Source organism: Musa acuminata, chromosome BXJ3-2, assembly GCF_036884655.1.
Source record: "Musa acuminata AAA Group cultivar baxijiao chromosome BXJ3-2, Cavendish_Baxijiao_AAA, whole genome shotgun sequence".
Classification (NCBI taxonomy): Eukaryota; Viridiplantae; Streptophyta; class Magnoliopsida; order Zingiberales; family Musaceae; genus Musa; species Musa acuminata.
Window position 1 is genome coordinate 14,366,671 of NC_088350.1, and position 17,859 is coordinate 14,384,529.

Here is a 17,859-nt window from a genome sequence, read left to right on the forward strand (position 1 = left end):
AATGAAGATTTTTTAAACCGGTAATTTTTTCGCCGCACTAATTCACCCCCCCCCCCCCCCCCCCCTCTTAGTGCCGACTTGTTCCTAACATGAAATACTATAAAATCTGGTTTGAATTTACTTTTTACTTTTCATTTATATTGCAAACTGATTTCTTAGTCTCGCTACGCTCATTGCGCTTTCATACATTTTTAAGTTAAACATCTTTCCGATACGGCTTTATTGAACAAAGTTTCTGAATCGACATAAGTTTTACAAGAGCCTCTTCCCTCCCCCCCCCCCCCCCCCTCTTAGTGTTGATTTCAGTTCTAACTGTTAGGATCGAGTCGGCACTAAGAGGGGGGGGGTGGTTAATTAGTGCAGCAGATAAAAACGTCGGTTTGAAAAATCTTTGTACGATAAAAATCGATCTCGGAAGATAATTTGAAATTGAATGCTTGTTTGTAAGCATAGTGAAAGCAAAGTAAGGAGGAAGTGAAACAATTGCAAAGTAAGTAAATGACAATAATAGAAATGCACACCGATTTATAGTGATTCGGTCATCATGACCTGCATCCACTCCTGATTTCACTTCACTCGAGGCCACCGGCTTTCACTACCGATCTTCTTTCAATAGGAGAAGATCAACTACCCTTTTACACTTGATTCTCCTTTTGACAAGTTCAGGAGATAACCTTTACACCCCTACTTACTCCTCTCTTAAACCACACTAACACTTAGAGCTTGAGAAGAGTTCTCACAAGATTACAATAGTGTTTTTCTACTTTTTTGTTCTCAATTCCTGTGTTACTTAACTAGGGATGAGAGAGGTATTTATAGGCCTCAAGTATATTCAAACTTGGAGCCTAAAAGAGTCTCATCCCGGGTTTCCCGGGTCCTAGCGGTACCAGCGCCTACAGCACTAACACTAGGTAGTACCACCACCCAGTCTGGCAGTACCACCGCTCGACACCTAGCCAGTCTGGCACTACCACCACTTGATAGTCACTCAGAGACTGTGTCTAGGTAGTACCATCATCCAGATCGGTGGTACCACCGCTTGACATAATCTTGGAGATTGTGCCACGATGGTTCCACCATAACTTCTTTGGCAAGCTCTTGGACTTCTCGGTCCATTCCGACAGAACTTCCAATGAATGTTCGGACTTCCGATGAACTCTCAAACTCCCAACGAAGTCTCGTTCTTGACTTTGGGACTTCATTTTGCTTTATACCTTGATCGCTAACATAGTTAATCCTACACACTTAAAACCTACTTCGATCTAAATAATTATTACAAAGCTTGAATCAAATGTTATCCGGCATGTCATTGGTTCATCGATGCTTCATTCGATTCTTCGACGCATCGTCCTCTCTTATGGCCTATTGCCCAATCGGCCAATTGACCTCCGTAACTCCGATTTCCTTGGCATAATTTTTGCTCTTCTTAGCCAGATGCCCAAACCCATAGCTCGAAGCCTTCTGCCGATACATTGATCGATCCTCCGGCTCGACGTTTAATCTTATAACATGTTTCACTCTGGCCCAACATGATTCTTCCTGCTTTTAATTATCTCTCCTTGATCGAAGCTTTATACATTATTCAAAATGTAGATCAAATCATAAACAATATCAATTGGTTTCATCATCAAAATCTGAGATTCAACAATCTCCCCCTTTTAGATGATGACAACCAATTGATGACGGAGTCAACCTTAACTCCCTCTATCAATATGCCGTATTGATAAAACCTTGAATTCAAATTGAATTCAAGCCAAAGCAAATTTAATCATGAATATTTGCAACATGTCATCATAAAATCATGCATAATCAAAATTTCAATATATCATTCCCAATATATCATTCCATACATGATTGTCATCATAACTTCTCTCCCTTTGTCATCAACAAAAAGGAGAAGTTTAGCATGTTTGCTTTTCTTTGCAATATTTAAGCTAGCAAGTTTTGCTTCCTTTGCAAAGTGCAAGCAAGCAAAATTTTACATCATTTTACAACATTCAAGCTAGCAATAATTTTGAGTTTTGAAAGTTTATAAATTTTGCTAGATATACAAGTTAGCATATTTTACTTCTTGAGATAGGTAAGAAAGCACTTTTGCATCTCTTGAGATTGCAAGCTAGCAATTTTTGGTGATGTTCAAGATAGCAAGTTCTTTCTTCTCTTTGAAATGTATAAGCTAGCAATTTTTCTCCCCCTTTGTCATTGTCAAAAGGAAGGGAAGAATACAATAGTGTAAAATATTTCTATCATTCCAAGGTATACAAGCCATAAATACAAAGAAATCATGTCATGAAGGATTAAGTCATGAATACTAAAGGACATTATTTATTTTTTCAAATCTCCCAAAAGGAAACATGGGAGTTCAAAAGCAAGATCTTGATTCATAGAAAAATCTCATGTATTAAATATCGAGAAATCAAGATCATGATTTGGATAAAAAAAATCTTAACTCATAAAGTTTTCTTGTAAGAAATATCAAGTCATCATCATGATCACATTGGGTATGATACTAAATCAATAAATTTTCAAATCAATATTACTTGGGTATGTATGATACCAAAACATAGTTTCAAGTCTTCAATATATAACATGTATAATTTTAAACCATTACATTCCATCCTTGCTTCATGCATGATACCAATCAATCATCACTATGGGCATATCATATATGATACTAAAGCATTCATGATACCAAACATTAAATCAATATTTTTAAGCATTTATCACTTCATGATTGTTGATACCAAACATTCATAATTTATTTTCTCCCCTTTTGTTATAGGCAAAAAGAGGGGGAATAGCACAAAGGTGTAAATATTCAAGTCATCACATGGAAGATATCAAGAAAATTTTGGTGATGAGATATACTTCATAAATTCAAGGAATTATAAAAAAAAAGTCATATCATGAAAGATAAGATCATGTGAATACCAAAAGACATCATTCACATAGTAAATCTTCTCTTTAAATAAAATACCAAGAAAAGAAAATCGTAAGAGTACAAAGAAGATATCTTGATTCAAAAAAAAATCTCAAGTAATTCCAAGAAATCAAAATCATGATTTGAATAAAACTTATTCAAATTCAAATCATCAAATCATCAAAATTACTTTCAAGAAATTCAAAATGGCATAAATAAATTTATCAATCTCTTAGTGAAAAATCGATAAGATAGAGAAAAAAAAATTTCAAGAAAAATGCTTTTCTCTTTTTAGTTGTTTCAATTTAAGTGATTTGATTTCATACAAGCATGTCTTTGTCTTTTATGCCAAACAAAAATATGCATCATCATTTAAAAACAAAGTTCATCATGACAAGATCAACATCACAAAGATCATCATGCATAATTTCAAACTATAAACTCATTAAGCATGATTTCAAATCATCATTACTTCAAATCATCATGCATAATTAAATCAGTAAATCATCAAGAATAATTTCATTAATCATAAAGCATTTTTAATCAAAATCATTTTGAAAATCATCAAAATACACATTATTGCTTCTTAAGAATATACATAAGATTAAACGTATTTAGTGTACAAGCATTAGATTTATATCTAACATTTTGCTGTATTTTCATAAAATATGTAATTATCATTATCATTTTCAAAATTACTAGCATGATCCCAATATTTTTTATTTTTATTTTTTACTAACTAATTAAAAATAATTCATGAAAAACATCAAGTAATTTTAAAATAAAGCAAAGGGGTTTTGGTTACCTCGTTGTCGAAAGTCGTTAAGGCATAGTTTGCCCTTTGTATTTGTTGGTTTGTTCTTCATCTTCGGATAAACTTGATTCGTCCCAAGCCACCTTGAGTATTTTCTTTTTCTTTTGTAGCTTCTTTTTTTTAGGTTCATTTTTGTTTTTAGAATCTTGTTTTAAGAATTTTTTAAGCTTTATAGTCAAGAGTTCAAAGTTATCATCACTTGAGCTTTTACTTGAGTGGTCTTTATTTATTCTAAGTGTCAAATCCTTCCTATTCTTTGGAAGGTTGTTCTCAGGCTCTTCATAAGTCATACAACTCATTTCATATGTCATCAACAACCCAATCAGTTCTTCAAAGGGAAAATGGTTCTAAGTCCTTTAATTTTTATATTGTCGTGATTTTATGATCCCAACTTTTTGAAAAGGATCTAAATATCTTGTTAACAAGTTCAAAATTTGAAAACATTTGTCAAGAGCTTTTAAACTATTGACGACATCCATAAAATGGGTGTACATATCAACAATAGTTTCTCTTGGCTTCAAACGAAATAACTCAAAATCATATATCAAAAGATTAACTTTAAAATCTTTTACCCTACTTGTGCCTTCGTGTGTGATTTCGAGTGTGTGCCAAATATCAAAAATTATTTTACAAATAGAAATTTGATTAAATTTATTTTTGTTTAAGACGCAAAATAGAGCATTTATAGCTCTAGCATTTAAAGAAAAAGTTTTGTTCTCCAAATCATTTCATTCATTCATTATAGTAGAAGACTTTTAAAAATTATTTTCAACAATATTCCATAAATCAAGGTTCAAGGAAAGCAAGAAAACTCTCATACAAGTTTTCTAATAAGTGTAGTCTGTCCCATTGAACTTGGGAGGATGAACGATTGAAAAGTCCTCTCAAAAGCCAAAAAGAGCCATTTTTCTTGGGTGTTAAACCAAATGAGAAAAAATGTGGCTCTGATACCAACTATTAGAATCGAGTCAGCACTAGGAGGGGGGGTGAATTAGTATAGCAGATAAAAACATCGGTTTGAAAAATCTTCATACGATAAAAATTGATCTCAGAAAATAACTTACAATTGAATACTTGTTTGCAAGCGTAGTGAAAGCAAAGTAAGGAGGAAGTGAAGCAATTGCAAAGTAAGTAAATGACAATAATAGAAATACACATCAATTTATAGCGGTTCGGTCGTCGTAACCTACATCCACTCCCGATTCCTCTTCACTCGAGGCCACCGGCTTTCACTACCGATTTTCTTTCAATGGGTGAAGATCAACTACCCTTTTACACTCGATTCTCCTTTTGATTGGTTCAGGAGAGAACATTTACACCCCCACTTATTCTTCTCTTAAACCATACTAATACTTAGAGCTTAAGAGGAGTTCTCACAAGATTACAACAGCATTTTTCTACTTTTTTGCTCTCAATTCTTGTGTTACTTAATCAGGGATGAGAGGGGTATTTATAGGCCTTAAGTGAATTCAAACTTGAAGCCTAAAAGAGTCTTATCCCGGGTTTCCTGGGTCCTAACGATACCACCGCCTATGTTAGGCGGTACCACCACTTGACAGTCTCTCGGAGACTATGTCTAGGCAATACCACCGCCTAGACCGGTGTTACCACTGCCTGACATAGTCTCGAAGATTGTGCCATGATGGTTCCACTTGTTGGGTCACTATTTGGGCTTTTTTCACTTGGCCCAACATAGCCCAAACTTGGGCCTAATTGGCCCCTGATTGAGTTGGCTCAATTCTAACCCAATTATATGCTAATTACAAATTTTAAGGCATACACAAAGCTAAATAAGTCCGATAAGTCTAGGTTTCTTTCGGTGAGCTTCTGGCGAACTTCCAATGATCTCTCGGCAATGTTCCAAAAGACCCTGGTAAGCTTCTGGACTTCACAATGATCTTTTTGATGAGTTCCGATGAGCTTCTTTGGCAAGCTCCTAGACTTCTCGATCAATTCTGGCAGAACTTCCAATGAACGTCCGGACTTCCGACAAACTCTCGAATTCCCAATGAAGTCTCGTTCTTCACTCCGGGACTTCATTTTGCTTTATGCCTTGATCGCTATCGTAGTTAGTCCTACACACTTAAAACCTACTTCAATCTAGATAATTATTACAAAGCTTGAATCAAATATTGTCTGGCATGTCATTGGTTCATCGACGCTTTGTCCAACTCTTCAGTTCATCGTCCTCTCTTGCGGCCTATTGCCCAATCAGCCAGTTGATCTCCACAACCCTGATTTCCTTAGCGCAATTTCCGCTCTTCTTAGTGTAATATATCTCATTTCTAAATTTTCATATAAGTTTCTAATTGTAATGTAAATATCCATTTTAAATTTTATAGAAGAGCACAAATATAATTCTGAGGACCTATTTATAATCCCTGGGGACCTAATCATAAATATAATAATACAAGGACTAAATTATAAAATATATAAAATAACAAATCCCACCACCTAAGCCTCTCTGCTTTCGTTCTTAAGGAACCTGAGAAGGCAACTTGTGTGGAGAAGAAGAAGAGGAAGAGAAATTTTGGGCTTTGGGTTTGTTTTGCTCAAATCTTCTCATTGGGAGTCAAAATTCTCAAAGGTAAGTGTTCTAACCCCATCCTATAGAAATGTTAGTCTTTGTTCTCATATTAATTTTGAATAATTTAAAAGATTTCGGCTTAGAACCTAATATTTCTCTTGTTAGATACAAAACCATGAATCTAAAAGTTTTTGGTAATCTGACCCCTATTCATTGTTTCAAACATAACTTTTAGCACCAAACTTAGATTTAGGCAAAACCTTACTCATTTGAAATTAACTCTTATACCTTTCTTTGGACATGGAGATTGAAAGATTTGGACACCGAATACCCATCTTAACATCTATTTCAATTAACCCTATGTATTCTACAAAATAGGGACCATAACTTCTAATCCTTGGATACTAAACTAATTATAAGTCCCGATTGGAAACTCTGATTTTTTCCAAACTTATTTTGTTAGAAACTAGACTAATAGATCTTTATTTGATACCTAGATTGAAATATTTCAATTTTAAATGCCTACTCAGTTATCTGTTGAAACCGACCCTATGAATTCTATAAAATAGAGATTTTATTTCTTGACCTTTGGTTACCAAATTATTTGTAACTTTCTATTAGACAATTCATATAAAAATTATTTTATCTGAAAGTAGATTGAAATATCTTTCCAATGATATATTTCTAAGTAAATTGGAGTATAATTGATAGTTTGAATCATTGGTTCAATATGCCTCTCAAATTCTGCCAGAAATTGAGCTTTAGTCAATTTCGCTTGTTCTTGTTCCATTTCATTTGGAAATTGATTTCATCTAGCATTCTTTCTTCAATTAAGCTTTATATTACTGCTTTAAATTCTTATATGCTCTTTTCCTTAAATTATTTGTATTCTTGAAACCTATTATGTAAATTTTGTGTTGTATCGCATTGTTTCGTATGGACACATGTATGTTTCGTTGTTCAGCATGTGCTTCTGATATGTGCCAAAATCTTTGTATGCTCTTGCCTTTGTTTCCTTTCAAATTTAAATGCATTTGTGAAAGATTATATTCATATTATATTGACTCATAAAGGCACATGTACGTTTTCTTGTTTCGCATGTGCTTCCGATATATGCTAATTTTATTGTTCACACTATCCTTTTGTACTCTGGTGTTTATGGGATATTCTGGACCTTTGCCAGAAATGGTAAAGGGATTATGCTTAGAGCCCGCGATGCTTTGCCGGCTCCCTCTGGCTTCACCTAGACATGGGTGGATGGAGCTCCCAAACGTGGGAGACTTCTATCTGGTGGCCATTCAGAAATGGATAAATCACATTCTGTTTGTGGTCCCACTGCACCTTCTGTATGTTTGATATGATATCCAAAACTTTGGTTATGTGTTTCTATACATGCTTTGGATAAAAATGATATGAATGCAACGTCAAATACGATGTTTGAGTTTCTATTTCGTATTTGTTCTTTGATATACTCCGAAATGGTTCATATGCCGTTGATATGCTCAGAAATATTTCATATGCTACTGAAATATTCCGAAAAGCACCCTATGCCTCTGAAATGTTCACACACCATTAATATGCTTTGAAATATTTCATATACCATTGATATGTTTCAAAATGTTTCATTTGTCATTGATATGCTCCGAAATATTTCATACGCCATTGATAAGCTCCGAAATGTTTCACTCATTATTGATATGCTCTGAAATATTTCTTACGTCATTGATATACTCCGAAATATTTTATCTATCATTGTTATGCTCCGAAATATTCTATATACTATTGATATGCTCCGGAACATCTCATACGCTATTGATATACTCCAATTACTCTATGCTCTATTTGTTATGAACCAAATATATTTTGATTGAAATGACATTTATGATTTTGTATCTAATGAGATGGTATCCTTGAATCTCTTGTATTCTACCTTACATTGTGATACCTTGTTTGTTTGAAATTGTCCTTTTTCATTCTGGATATGTTTTGTCACTTGCTGAGCTATTTTTAGCTCACTCCGTTTTATCAATCTTTCAAGTCAACTTGTCACTCTTTGAGATGTTTGAATTGGGCTGAGGTAGTAGAGAGCTATTCAGAATTTTTGGTAAGTTTTGTTGGTTGTTATATTATTATTGTATAAGCATATTTTGTATGTAATGAAATGTTATCGATGAACCTGAATGGATATATCATGTAAAAGTATTAGAAGATCTCTCTTATTTGGAATTTCAGAATGTTTAGTTTACAATGATATGAACTAGTGGTAAATGATTGGAGTTCCGATTGTATAAATTATTTAACTTGTGGATTTGTAAGTGTTGTTAATGTTTTGTTAAGTTGGCTTGGGTTTCCACAAATGTGAATTATCGAGTGATGCAATATATGATTATAAATTATACAGGTTTTATGGATGTGAATTTGATTGAATATTTCTTAGTGTTCTCAAATGTTAATTTGGATCCTAGATTTGTTTATTGAATTATAATATTATCAATTTTGAGTTAGGTTCACACCTCCTGAATGAGAATTAAATTCAGGGGGCGTGACATTTGGCCCGATGCCCGAACCCATAGTCCAAAGTCTTCTACCGATACGTCGACTGATTCTCTGGCTCGATGTCCAATCTTCTGATATGTTCGACTCCAACCTAAATGATTCTTCTTGTTTTTAATTCTCTCCTTGATCGAAGCTTCTTGCATTATTCAAAATATAGATTAAATCATAAATAGTATCAATTGATTTCATCATCAAAATTCGAGATTCAACACTAACAGTTGATATCAAAGCCAAGGTTTTTCTCGTTTGGTTTAACACCTAAGAGAAATGGCTTTTACCAGCAATCAAGAAGGTCTTTCTATCACTTGTCCTCCTATGTTCAATGGGACGAACTATACATATTGAAAAATTAGAATATGGATTTTCTTGCTTTCTATAAACTTTCTTGCTTTCTATGAACTTCGATATATGGAATATCATTGAAAATAATTTTCAAAAGTTTTCTAATCCAATGAACGAATAGAATGATTTGGAGAAGAAAATTTTTTCTTTAAATGCGAAAGCTATGAATGCTTTATTTTATGCTTTAGATAAAAAAAAGTTTAATTGTATTTCGATTTGTGAAACTGCATATGACATTTGGCATACTCTTAAAATTGCACATGAAGGCACAAGTAGAGTTAAAGAGTCTAAAATAAATCTTTTGATGAATGATTTTGAATTATTTCGAATGAAACCAAGTAAAACTATTGTTGACATGTACATTCGTTTTATGGATGTTGTAATAGTTTAAAAGCTCTTGGTAAATAGTTTTTGAATCTTGAACTTGTTAATAAAGTTTTACGATCTCTTTCTAAAACTTGGGATTCAAAAGTAACTACAATACAAGAGGCAAAGGATTTAAATAATTTTTCGCTACAAAAACTCATCGGTTCATTAATGAAATATGAAATGACTTGTATGGCGCATGACGAACTTGAGAACAATCTTCCAAAGAACATGAAAGATTTGACATTTATAACAAAAGAAAACCAAGCGAAAGCTCAAGTGATGATGACTTTGAACTCCTCACAAGTAAATTTAAAAGGTTTATAAAACAAGAATAAAAAAATAAAGATAAACTTTAAAAAAAAAAGCTACTGAAGAAAAAAAAAATATTCAAGGCGACTTAAGACGAATCAAGTACATCCGAAGATGATGAGCAAACCAACAAATACAAAGTGGTGAACTACGCCTTACTGGCTTTCGACGATGAGGTCAATGGCTCAACTGAAACTCCTTTACCTTATAATGAATTGCTTGATAGTTTTCATGATTTATTTGATAAATTTAAATTAGTTGGTAAAAATTATAAATTATTAAAAAATAATCATGCTTCTCTTTCGAGTGAGTTTGAAAAATTAAAAAATAAGCATGATAATTGTATGTTAACCTTTTGCACTCAATATGAAGAATTAGATTCATACAAAAAATAAAATTTTGTTGCTAAAACAAACATTAAAAAAATTTGAAATTGGTAACAAATCTTTAAACATGATTCTTGCTAATAAGAGTCATGTTCCTAGAAAAGAAAGAATCGACTTTATGAGTAGTAACACTCAACAAAAGCTAATCACATTTGTGATAAGACCCAAGGGTCTTATCATGGAAGAAAGGGGAGAAAAGAGAATGATCACTTCGAGGGGATCGGCCTTCTTGATCACTTCGAGGGGATCGACCTCCTAGGATTTGTCAAAATTCTAAATAATATTTCATTATCTCTAAGAGAAACAATTACATCACTATTTATAGAGTTCCAACTAGAGTCCACTAGGACTTGGACTCTAATAATAAATAAATATTAAATAAACCTTTACCATATTCTAACTAAACTAAATAGACTCAATAAACAACTGAACTAAATAGACTCAATAAATATTATTCAAAAGCTCAGAAAAAGGGTCCTAATAATTCCTTCCTCTTCAAATCAGCCTTGTCCTCAAGGCTGAGCAGCATCAAACTTGGGGAGCTTCTCTTTCAGCACTTCAGTCATAGGCTATCTGCAACGCATCACAACCTGTTGATCAAGTATGGTCTTCACTTTTTTATAGTGTAAGCAATAAGTCAGTTTTTCAATATAGTAATCGTTATAAGAAACTCCTAGCCATGTATAATCAATTTTATCTTTGAACATTTGCTATCACGAGTTAAAATCCATCCATCAGCAATCTTTACTTTGATTCTGTCACAGCCTTCAATGTGGTAAGTTAATCGGGCTGCAACTTTCCTATCCATAAAATTATTAGTGCTACCTGTATCAATCAAAATAGTGACAAGTTGATGCTCCAAAGTTCCTCTGATTTTCATAGTTTGTGGATTAGCGTAGCCAGCCAATGCATGCACTATATGTGTGATGACTTTAATATATTCATCAGTTTCCACACCTTCATGATCGGAGTCCAACTCTTCTGCTTTCGGTTCCTCCTCGATTGGCTCAATCATCAGAAGTTTTCCATGTTTGCATTGGTGCTCCTTACTCCACTTTTCATCATAATGCCAGCACAAACCCTTCGCTGATCTTTCTTTAAGTTCTTCTTGGGTTAGTCTGCGAGTGATAGGATTTTGACTGGGAGTAGATGGGGTGGGCTGCTTGCTGATCACTTATTTATTGACACCTCTGTTTCGACGATATTCCATGCTGATTTTTTCCTCATGCAAGCGTGCAAATAAAATCACAACTATCATGGTGCGGGGTTGACGAGCCTTAACTTCATACCGAATCTCTAGATTAAGCCCTTCAATAAATGTACCTAGAAGTTATCGTTTTGACTAATCTCTAACTTGATTTGATAAACTTTCAAACCTGCTCTGATATTCCAACACTGTAGAAGTCTGACAAATTTTGGTTAGTTGTCCATCAACATTCTCATATTTCGATGGCCGAAGCAAACAAGAAACCCTCTTTTGAACTACTCCCACAAAGGAACTTTGTGGCAAGTTTCATACCAATCATATCACTAGATTGCATCTCTATCTAGTTGGATTGAGGTAATTTCTACCTTGAATTCTTCTGGGGTCCTATGAAAATGAAAAAAAATTCTGCCCTAGAGATCCAAGCGGTCGTATCTCCATCTTCCCATCTCGAAAATTTCACCTTCATGTATGAGTAGTTTATGTCACAATCTTGGGGCTCTTTTCCTACATTTCCAGATCTGTACAATGTAGAACTTGAGCCCTCATCTTGTTGAAATTTGTTGAGGCTCTCTAGTAGGCTCTTTTTAAAATTATTAAGTGTTTCTTGCAGTCGGTTCTCGATTCTGATTTCCAATGCTTCCATTTGTGCTTTCACTAAGTTATCGGTGGTCATTACATAAGATTGCAAATCTAGGTTCTCAACTCTTGCTTTTGGTGTCGGGACTAGGGCATCAATCACTATCCTATTCGGTGCTGCTATTGTGATATAGTCGGTGGTAGCACTGTAGGAATGAAGAGTTGCTACGAGGATGCGGGGATGTAGCTACGGTCACTGCGTGGGAGGCAACGATGCTTATTGCGGTTGCTGCATAGCGGGATTGCTGCTACTAAGGGCTGAGAGGTAGCGATGGTGGTGCATATGGGGATAGCACCGCTAAGGGCTCACTACTGCGATGGCTACGACGGCGCGGATGGAAGGCAGTGTTGCTCTGTCTCTGTCACACTATAGAAGGAGGCGCTAGTGACACCAAGGGATCACATGTGGTTGAGGAAACGGTGGTGGCTACGGTGGTCATGGTTGCCTTGTTTTAATCACCGCAAGGAGGGATGGTCAAGCGACTATAGCTGTGACCCAAGGGGAGGCAGCAATGGTGGCACGGTTGGGGGCAGCGTTGCCGACGGTAGAAGCGACGAGGGGGTGGTGTTGAATCTCATATTTTGATGATAAAATCAATTGATGGGTTAATTGATCTAATCCATATTATTGAGTTAAGTATGTAGGATTAACTATGATAGCCTAAAAACATAAAGCAAGGATATCAGAGTCAAGTTCGATGGGTGTTTAAGAGTTCGAAGATTCGTTGAAGATGCTGTCGGAACCAACCGAGAAGAAATCGGGGACTTGTTGGAGTTTTCGGAATCTACCAAAGAGATCGTCGGAGGTTCGCAGAGTTCACCAAGAAGGCTCGGCTACTCATAGAACTCGCCACAAGATCGGGAGCCTACTGGGAGTCCGTTGGAAGAAATCCGAAGGTGTATCGGAAGTCAGCCGGAAAGCTCGCCAGAAGGAGACTCGACGTTTGCCGGTTGAAAGCTTGCTTAGGACTATGTTTTCAGTTGTGTAGTTTGCATGTAATTAGGGTTAGGATTAAGGGATAATCCTATATCCTGGTTAGGGGCTAACTGGGCCCAAATATGACTTGGTTTGGGTCGGATTTGAAGCCCAGCCAATGATCGATAAAGGTCGGCGGTGGAACCACCAGACTGGGCGGTGGCACTGCCCAAAACCTGAGGATCGGGCGATGGTACTACTGGACTAGGCGGTAGCACCGCCCAGCACCCGAGAGGTCGAGCGGTGGCACCACCGGACTGGGCGGTGGCACCGCTAGTACATTGTAAGTGTCAGACACTGACAAGCGGTGGCACCACCAGCATCGAGAACCCAAGAGAATTCAAAATTTCGAGCCCAAATTTGAATCTTCTTAGGACCTATAAATACCCGTCAATTCTCAGCAGAGAATACAACTTTTGAGAAGCAATAGATTGAGAAAAAAAGCCTTAGCAAAGTCTTTAGCTTGAGTGTTTTCAATTGCTTGAGTGTTCACCTCCTTCTTTCTCGTTAAAAATTTATAAGAGTGTGAACCACTGTAAAAGGTTGTAAGAGGGGTATTTGTCCTTCCCCTTCAAAGTGATTTGCTAGTGGAAGTTGGGAGCATCTTCGAAGAAGGCTTCGCAAGTGGATGTAGGTCATTTTGACCGAACTACTTTAAATTGGTGTGTTTCTTGAATGTGTGAGTTCTTACTTTCCTAAAATTGTTATTTACACTATTGCTAGCTTTCGGTTTTCCTCTACTCAAGTTACTATCAAAACAAAATTTCCTCGTATTTACGAATTCGTTTTTAAACTTACAAGTTTTAATCCGCTACACTAATTCACCCCCCCCCCTCTCTTAGTGCCACTCCGATCCTAACAATTGGTATCAGAGCTAGGCTCACTCTTATATTTGGTTTAATACCCAAGAGAGATAGCTTGCTCCGACATGCATGAGGGTCATTCTATTACACGTCCACCTATATTTAATAGGTCGAATTACACATATTGGAAGACTCGTATGAGGATCTTCCTCATTTCCATGGATTTCGAGCTTTAGACTATTATCGAAAATGGATTTAAAAAATCTTCTCTTCCGATGAGCGAATGGGATGAATCAGAGAAGAAGGTTTTTACTTTAAACGCAAAGGCTATGAATACCTTGTTTTGTACATTAGAAAAAAATGAATTTAATCGCGTTTCAATTTATGATTCGGCTTTTGATATTTGGAGAACTCTTGAGGTCACTCATGAAGGCACTAGCCAAGTGAAAGAGTCCAAAATTAACATTCTTGTGCACTCTTACGAACTTTTCCGAATGAAACCAAGTGAGTCCATCGGAGACATGTACACCCGTTTCACGGATGTCATCAATAGACTCAAAGCTCTTAGTAAAGATTTTTCTAACTTTGAACTAGTAACTAAAATCTTAAGATCCCTTCCAAAAAGTTGGGATCCAAAAGTTACGACAATTCAAGAGGCCAAGGACCTTAAAACATTTCCTCTTAAAGAACTTATTGGATCTCTAATGACCTAGGAAATGACATGTCATGCTCATGAAGAGCTCAAGAACCCCCTTCCAAAGAACAGGAAGGATATGACACTTACATCACAAGAAGAGCACTTGAAAGGAACATCAAGTGATGAGGACAGTGATGATGACATTGCACTTTTAACTCAAAAATTTAAAAATTTATAAGAAAGAATAAATTTAAAAATAACACCAAAAACAAATTTGAACATAAAACGGACCAAGTAATATGCTACGAATGCAAGAAGTTGGGGCACTTCAAAAATGAATGCCCCCAAGCCAAGAAGAAGCAACCGAAGAAGAAGAAAGCTTTAAAAGTGATTTGGGATGATTCAAGTGATTCAGAAAGTGAAGAAGCTAGCAATAAAGAGGAGGCAAACTTTGCGCTAATGGCTTTAGGAGACGAGGTATATGATTTAATTAATGAAGATTTATCTTTCGATGAACTTTCTATCGTTTTTCACAAATTATTTGATAAGTATAGAACTATTAGCAAGAAGTTTAATCTTTTAAAGAAAGAGCATGTCTTACTACAAAATAAGCTTGATAGTCTTCAAACTCCTCCATGATCTACGTGTGAACACTTAGAAGTAATAAAAAATAAAAATTTACTACTTAAAGATACCTTAAACAAGTTTAAGGTCGGTAGCAAGGGATTGGACATTATCCTTGCAAACAAGGGTCACGTCGCAAATAGAAGTGGAATTGGTTTTGTGAGAGGATCTCACTAAAATCTTATCACTTTCATTAAAAGACCCACATTACATGTTTCACCTTGTTTGAAATGTTACTTTTGTTGTAAATTCGGACATGTTGCTTATAAATGTCCATTTAGGAAAATTAGTCCACATAAGTTGATATGGGTTCCTAAAGGAACTATAAATACTTCAATGATGAATAACAAAATTGGTAGATCAATTTTTTAGGCACCCAAAATCAAATGGGTACCTAAAAATCATCTTATTTTGTAAACAAACCCACAAGCTAGGAGCAATAGATGGTATCTTGATAATGGATGCTCAAGACACATGACTGGAGATCCATCTCATTTCTCTATGCTCACTAGCAAAGAAGAAGGATACGTCACCTTCGGAGATAATAACAAAGGCAAAATCATTGGCAAGGGAACCATAGGTAACAAATCATGTTTTTCAATTAATGATGTATTACTAGTTGATGGATTAAAACATAATCTCTTAAGTATTAGTCAATTATGCGATAAAGGTTACATCATTAGATTTGAATCTAATGCGTGCATTTTTGAAAAACCAAACAATAACTTGTCAATGATTACTTTAAAACAAAATAATGTCTACACCATCAACCTTGATGAACTAAGTAATGAAATGTGCTTCTCCGCTTTAAATGATGATGCTTAGTTTTGGCATAGGAGATTAGGCCATGCAAGTATGAAACTAATATTTAAGATCTCATCTAGAGAATTAGTACGAGGGATTCCCAATATTAAGTTTGTTAAGGACAAAGTATCTGATGCGTGTCAACTAGGTAAACAAATAAAAACTAGTTTCAAACTAAAAAATCAAATTAGCACCACTAGACCATTACAATTGATTCATTTGGACTTATTTGGACCAATTGACACGACAAGTCTAGGAGGAAGCAAATATGCTTTTGTAATTGTAGATGACTATACTAGATACACTTGGACCTATTTCTTGGCTCACAAAAGTGATTATTTCAAATGTTTCTCTAAATTTTGTAAACTCACTCAAAACAAAAAAGGCTTCATGATTTTATCAATTCGAAGTGATCACGGTGGCAAATTTCAAAACCATGACTTCCAAAGTTTTTGTGAAGTTAATGGATATAACTGTTGAATCTCGTATTTTGATGATGAAACTACTTGATATATGTTTATGATTTAATCTGCGTTTTGAGTGACGCAGGATGCTTTGATCAGGATGAGACAATTAAAGCAGGAAAATCATGTTGTGCCGGAGGAACATGTCAGAAGATTGGACGTCGGGCCGGTGGATCGGTCGACGTATCGACAAAAGGCTTCGGGCCGTGGACTCGGGCATCGGGCCAAGTAGAGCGGGTATTGTGCCAAGGATATCGGAGTTGCGGAGTCAACTGGCCGATTGGGCAATAGGCCGCAGGAGAGGACGATGCGCCGATGAATCAGACGAAGCGTCGAGGGACCAATGACATGCCGGACAACTTGGTTAATTGCCTAGGATTAATTGTCTCGATCGAAGTTTTGTTTTGAGTGTGCAGGATTAACTATGATGGAAGAAAGACAAGCAGCAGGAGTTGCGCCGGAGTCAAGTTCATGATCACGTTGGGAGTTCGAGAGTTCGACGGAAGTACGGACGGTCGTCGGAGGTTCTGCGGGAACAGATCCGAGAAGTCCAGAAGCTTGCCAAGCGAAGCTCGTCGGAACTCGCCAAGTGGATCGTCGCAAAGTCCAGGAGTTTGCCGGAAGTCCGCAGAAGCATCACCGAGGGTTCATCGGATGATCGACGGAAGTTCGCCGGAAACTCGCCGGAAGAAGCGATTGACGTACCGAAGCAAAGCTGCAGAAATTGTCTTAGATTTAATCGTAGTTAGCACGGTGATTAAGTTAGAAATGGGAGGTGATCCCATTAGCTTAATCCTGGGGCAATTGGGCCCCTGAAGAACTCAAGTTGGGTCAAATGGTTCAACCCATTCGAACCCAAGTAGCTGTGGGAGGTGCAACCGCCCAGGCAGGGAGGTGCCATCGCCCAGGCTAAGTCTCCCAGCGAGACTGGGCGGTGCAACCGCCCCAGCCAAGAGGTGCAACCGCCCAGGGCTCAGTCTCCAAGCGAGACTGGGCGGTGCAACCTCCTCTGTCGAGAGGTAGCACCGCCAGAGCTCAAGTTCCGAGCTCTGGCAGGCGATGCAACCACCGAGCTCGATCTTCGAGCTCTAGCAGAGAGCTGCAACCTCTCTGGACAGGAGATGCACCGCCTGAGCTCGGTCTTCGAGCTCTGGCAGAGTGGTGCAACCACCTCTGGCAGAGAGGTGCAACCACCTCTGGCAGAAAGGGGCGATCACCTCTGGCAGAGAAGAGAAACTTCTCTGGTCAGGAGATGCACCGCCTGAGCTCGGTCTTCGAGCTCTGGCAGGAAGGTGCAACCACCCCTGACAGAGAAGGTGGAACCGTCCGAGCTCAGTCTTCGAGCTCTGCCAGGCGGTGCCACCTCTCCAGTCGAGAGGTGCAACCGCCTGAGCTCAGACTTCGAGCTCTGCCAGGCGGTGCCACCTCTCCAGTCAAGAGGTGCAACCGCCTGATCCCGGAATTCCGGGATTTGATCGTTTTGAG